This window comes from Scleropages formosus, chromosome 6 (assembly GCF_900964775.1).
Source record: "Scleropages formosus chromosome 6, fSclFor1.1, whole genome shotgun sequence".
Taxonomy (NCBI): domain Eukaryota; kingdom Metazoa; phylum Chordata; class Actinopteri; order Osteoglossiformes; family Osteoglossidae; genus Scleropages; species Scleropages formosus.
The window spans coordinates 34,804,766-34,811,453 of NC_041811.1; positions in this window are offsets into that span (position 1 = coordinate 34,804,766).

Here is a 6,688-nt window from a genome sequence, read left to right on the forward strand (position 1 = left end):
TGCGGTGTAGGCTTTATGTGTGTATGTCCATCACGATGGATGGAGCTTCTTGGGATGGATGAACCGAAACATGCTTTGGCAGGCGGGTGCCCCACCGTTCCCCGCCTGGACTCAGAGCCAAACCTGGAGTGAGAGACAAGCACTAATTCAGATGAATCAAGAGACACGTAAAGCTCAAACTGGAGAGGAAAGAAGGTCTGCGGAGAAGCTGCGTGAAAGTGTGTTTTCAGGTACAATTCAGAGGAGATGTTTTCGAACTCAGCTAGCAGGGCGGGATCTGACTCGCTCCGTTTCACAAGTTCAGTTCTCATCTTGGTTGCTTTGCTGAAAGTTTGTTTATTTCTTCTTTTGATGTGTGAAACACTCTTTCAGTCCATTTGCTTTTTTGCTGCGCTTTGGTTGGTTTGCTTTGCTCGAGATGATTGGAGGAAGGAATACGGGAAATTCAGCTGCTGCAGGAACCCTCGCCCCAGTGCTACACACTCAAATTACTCTGAAATGACAACTCAGTTGAGATGCCACTTGGACACATAACATTAACCAGCCCATGTCTACTGTATGTTTACATTACTGCAAGACTGGGTCTCGTAGGCTGACGAGGACCTTCTGACAGACTCATGGGTTAATGAGTGTTATTTTAAGCAGACCTCTGGCATGAACCTCCAAGGCTGATCCATGTCGAAGCAATGGGATGAAACGTGGACGTTCTCTATGCTGTTCAAGAGCAGGAAGTCCAAGGTGTGATGCTACAGGATCATTTTGAGTGTCTCTTCTATGTATAGAATCACTCAGAGGAGGATAATGAAGACAATGATCAACGCAGCAGGGCGGCTTCAGGCGTGAATCCAAAATTGAAACATCCATCTGGAATGTCAACGAGGAGTTCGTATCACCTGCCCAGATGGAACTCGTCTCCAGCGTGGGCCCCAAGGAGGGAATCAAGGATCACAACATGACCGCGTTCAACATGATGAGGTGACTTGTACAGCAGCACCGCATTCAGATACCCTGGATCTGTACCTTATGGACACAGTTGACAAATTCAAAGTCATTTTTACCACAGTCAGTAAAAACAGTGTAACACAGACCTCCTTCAATTTATTTGCTGGTTAGTTTCTTTGAAAATCTCAAGTAAACCTGTAAGGAAAATACTCTGTAAGGCTTTAATTGTTAACAACAGCACTCAAACATCAACCGAAACATTAAAAACAAAGTCACTGGGAAGAAAATGTGTCGTCTTCTCAAGCCCTCATTCAGGATGGTTACTGATCGCTTCAGCGCTGAAGTCTGTCTACTGTTCATCACCTTTTGGCCTCTTTTGACTTTATTATTTCCCACACCATCAGCAAGGCCTTAATAATACAGAACTCCTCCAACTTATAGATTTTTTGCAAGACTCTGTAAAAGTCTTGGGTACAGTTTGGTAACTTTGAGCTGCATCACACTGAAACTGAATTGTAAATCGCGGACAATAAAAATATAAAAAGACGTTGCCGCAACAAACTCCTCATTGTCAGCCGTTGATCGATTCGTCCCATAATCACATGCAGTGTTTGTCATCTTGATATTGATCACCAACACTCACCAATCTTGGACCAACAATACTCTATAAACACGGTGGGATCAGGCGATCAGGCAATCAGGCAGTCCTGCAGTCCTGTCCCATTTCAGTGCATTTAACTTCCAGCTAAAGACTGGATGTGCCAATGCAGGTCACTGTCGCGCCACAAAAAATCAATCAATTAATCAATTAACCAATCGATCAATCGATCAATTAATCAATTTCTTATTTTTATTATTGTTGTTGTTAATAATAATAATAATAATAATAAGAAGAAGAAGAAGAAGAAGAAGAATAGTTGCTATATTTTTGATTAATTAATTAATTACCAACACATCGTTCAAGCTGAACTGGAATGTGCAAAGTGATGCACAGAGAACATTTTGTGGCACCGCTGTGGTTATGTCAGAGTGCAGCACTACACTTTACACTGAAACGATGCACTTTGCACTCGTGCCAAGGTTCGCTCGTGCATCATGTCCAGCACCACGTCTCCTTTCCTCTGCCTTAACAAGGAAAAATTGTGGAAGTCTAAGGAAGTCTGTGCGCCATCAGTATTCCAGCGAACAAAAATACCTTTCTCTTCCGGAAATGAGACCACTATGGACTTACATCTGGGGCAGCTTTTATAAATCCTTGAGAAAACTCCCACTGGCTGTGACTATGCAGAGCGATGGAATAAGACAGACTGAATGTCTAGTCTGCGTCCTCTTCCACATGGACTCAGATGAGCACAACGTACAGGATCTGCGTTCAATTCCTGTAAGGATGCTGCCGCACCAAGAAGCCAAAAGACACACAATGAAAGAAAAAAAAACATCTGTTCCATCCCACCTTCCTTCAAGACTCTCGTTGAAGCCAGTAAGACTCCAGTATATAACATCGCCCGTATTTACTGCTCATCATGGGCTCTTCTGAACAATGGAGGTCAGGCTCTGGCACAGTCTTCTGGAATGTGCTCCCTGCTGGCTGTTGTATCTTTTCCCCAAACCAGAGTGGATCAAAATAGTCTCATGTTTAAGCTTCTTGCTTATCTAGAACAAAAAAAAAACGTTCATCTGGTGCACGTTTGTCTTCCGGGAAAAGCATTTATCTACATCGACATTTTCTGACTTTGTCAAGTGAAGTACACTAAATTCTCAAAATAAAAAGTGAAAATGAAAGTACACAGAGATTAAATTACAATATGAAGGAAGGAACTTTCAATGTGTAATTTACCGTATATGGTGTGTTCCATACGACGAGAATGACGAGATTTGTTTTTATTATGTATTTATAAATATTTATTATTATCAGTTTTTATGCACAGATATATGTATAGCAAGTGGCATTTAAGGGGTTCCCAAGCTGCAAGGAGCCCTTATTGAAAACAGTTTTCTCTTTATGCATAATGAAGTGGCCTGGTTGCACTGTGATTGGTCCACAGCTTTATCTCCCCTCTCCTGTCATTGGTGGTTCCGCTGCGGTTTCAAAAACACATTTTTGGGGCAACAACGACTGACGAGAATTCGCTAACATGTTTTTACTAGCTCACATTTCTTTCAGTCTCTTTGTAAATTGACCGTTTCATGCTTAAATTTTCCAGCACTACACCACAGTCTTTAGGCCAATGACCCTAAACTTTAATCAGTGACAGTGGCCTGCAGAAGTACAAACGCTGCCAGAAACACAACGTCCAGTTTCTCAGCGGCTGTCGTACAGGAAGCAATATTACTGGTATATTGCGACAAATGTTCCCTTTTCCAACGTTCGTCGGCGTTCCACCTTTTTCCGATCGCTTTTTTATTTCCACTTTAGTTTCAGTCGTGATCGTTTTCCTTTTCTTTGATGCATCACCAGGACTCGCATCACATTTACGCTTTGGTGCCGTGGTTAAGAGGGTAAAAACAACAAAAATTTAAGCCAAATACAATAACACACAAGACACTGTTAACAGCAACGTGGTCTGTGTCATACTGAGCAGGCAGGAGACTGAGGTAGGTGTGTGTGTGTGTGTGTGTGCGTGTGTGTGTGGACCCATCCGCGGGATCTTTCTTGTCAGTACACAAAGGTGCAGGCGAGATTCGTGGTCGGGCACAGGAGCGGAACGGTCGATGCACTAACGTAAGTCTTGGGGAGAATCCGATGTCGTAGTAGAGGAGGCGATGCAATTGTCGGGAGCTGTGGACGTCAGGACGTCGTGGGCCTGACGGTCCGACTGAAAAGAAGGAAGTCATTGTCCTACCTCGCGCCCACGCGCGGTGTTTTGATGCTCGTCGCAAAGTAGCCCCCTTTTGTCCTTTTGTTATTACGAACCATTGGATGTAACTTGAATTTTTAATATAATAGGCTTTACGGGGGGTGGTTCGTAACGACGGGTTGTACGTAAGTCAGGTGTTTGTAACCCAAGGACTGTCTGTAGAGTCTAGAGTCAGAGATGGAACAAGTTCTGGTAACAAAGTATGGACGAGTGTTACAACATCTCTATTTTAATCTATTGTTTTTCTATAAAGAGACTTACAATCTTAAGCACCTTACAGTTGTTCACCCATTTATATAGTTGAGTAATTTAGGGTAAACACCTTGCTCAAGGGTACTGTAGTGGAATGTGAACCTGCAACCGTTGAGCGCAAAGGCAGCACCACCAGCCACTACACCACCAGCTGCCTCCTTATGAAGGACGTATGAAGTCCTGCACAGTTGCACAGACTGGAAAAGTGTTGCACGGCATCAAGAATGATTAAAACCGCACAAGTTCCACGGTCATTTGCATGTAGCCAAAGACATAAAAAATACAAGATTTAACTCAACACGTCTCTTTCTCAGGATTACACCGTATCCAGACCTTCTCCCTCCCAAGGAGGGTTACTCTCAAAGCAATTCAAAACCGCTTGGAATTTCAAATGGTCCTAAGACCTTGAAGGTACACTTGGACCAGGTGTGGTTCATGTGCCTCTTCCTCACCAACATTCTTGAAAAGCATGAAAATCTGAAACAGCGGGGTGGTACGGTAGCACAGCAAGTAGCGCTGCTGTCTCACAGCTCCTGGGGGGTACGAGACAATGCGCGTTTGATCCCTGCTCACTCTGTGTGTGTTTCTTCCGGGTGCTCTGGTTTCCTCCCACACTCCAAAGACATGCTGTTCAGGTTCCCCAGTGTGTGAGTGACAGAGAGAGAGTGTGTCTTCCACTGATGTATGGATGAGTGACCCAGTGTAAGTAGTGTATCTAGCAGTGTAAGTCACCGCGGTGAATAAGGTGTGTGGGCTGGTAACACTGCATAGTATCCATTGTAAGCTGCTTTGGAGAAAAGTGTCTGAAATGTAAATTTACAATATGAATTGTTCCTCTGCAGGACAGCAGCTCTGGTGCCTTTGTGTGCTTCAGGCTGCCTCTACATCCCTCTCTTGGGTGCGATTCCGAGGAATGAGGTGCCTCCGAAGAACCGCTCGCAGTCCCTCTTCTCACGCTTCCAGAAGCTTCCCAGCAGCTTATATTTTAAGCTTTAGGAACACTGAGAAAATGCACAACAGCTGTTATGTAAGTGTTTTTGATTTGGGTTGCAAAAAGCTAATATGAAACATAACACCAGAGAGGCGTGGGGCACAGGACAGGAAACAGCAGAAAAATATTCTCAGAAATCCAGGCAAAAACAAACCCATTATGATGAGTCAACAAGCTCCACATTCTCTTAAAGAGTGAGTCAGCGCATCTTGATCATTTTCTCTCCTCTTGTGAAGGGCCAAATCATGACACAAAGTGATTTCTGAAGCCCTGAACGGCACATATGACAGCGCACCTGTGGTACTGATGGTCCACTGTAAAGCGGGGTGTTGGTTGCTCAGATTTAATTTGTAATGGACAGTAATTTGGCAAACTGAGAAAGTAACTGCATCGTTTTTGATTCCATATATTTTGGAAACAGGCAGTTCCCAGGTTACGAACATCTGACTTACATACAACCCGTAGTTATGAACCAACTCCCATAAAGTCTATTATATTAAAAATTCAAGTTACATACAATGGTTTGTAATAACAAACGGCGCTACTTTGCGACGAGCATCAAAACATTGAACGTCTACAGCAGTTTGTCAGCTCGTGAGCCCCGGGTAGGGTAAAGACTTCCTTCTTTTCCGTCGGACCACGTTGCAGTGTTACATGTGTTACCGTATTTGGTTTAACTTTTTTGTTTTTACCCTCCTAACCACGGCACCAAAGAGTAAATGTGATACAGGTGATGGTGATGCATCAAAGAAAAGGAAAACGATCACAGCTGAAACTAAAGTTGAAATAATAAAGCCATCGGGAAAACGTGGAATGCCAACGAACACTGCAAAAGGGAACATTAAAGTTTCTTTGTTTGTTATACCTACACACACACACATTCTCTCTCCTCCTCCTCTCGCTCTATTATAAATACTGTAGTATCAGTTATTATTATTATTTTTATTATTATTACATTTACATTTATTCACTTAGCAGATGCTTTTCTCCAAAGCGACTTCCAATAGATACTATTTAGTGTTATCAGCTCACACACCTTATTCACTGGGGTGACTTACACTGCTAGATACACTATTTACACCGGGTCACTATTATATTAAAGATGTTTTAGAGTGTCCGTAAGTGTTCCTTTAATGTTTTCTATGCATAGAAAGCTACACTATATACTATATACTAAGAGAAACATTTGACTAACTGTCGTTAGATACGAACCGTACCGAACTGTTCCGACTTATGTACAAATCTGACTTACAGACAGACTTAGGAACGGAACTCATTAGAAATCCGGAGACTCCCTGTAATGCAGTAATACACAAAGTGTATCCTGAGAGACAAAAGATGAGACCATAACTGTTCTTCTTTCAGTTCTTTGGTGTGTAAAGTCAGCAAATGTGCAATCGGGTGTAAAAATGTAACTGGACAAGTTACACTTATCATGAGAGTAAACAGACTCAGCAAAACTCAGATTATTGGAGGCTCTCGGAAGAAATTCCCAAAGACCAGCGTGGTCAAGGTGGTGATGTGACAGGCTGGGGATGTTTTGGTGTCTCGGGGATAGACTGCTTGCCATCGCTAAATAATGCAAATTCTCTGCTGTGTCAGAAAAATCTGAAGGAAAATTCTAGGCCAGTTTTCAGGGAGCTAA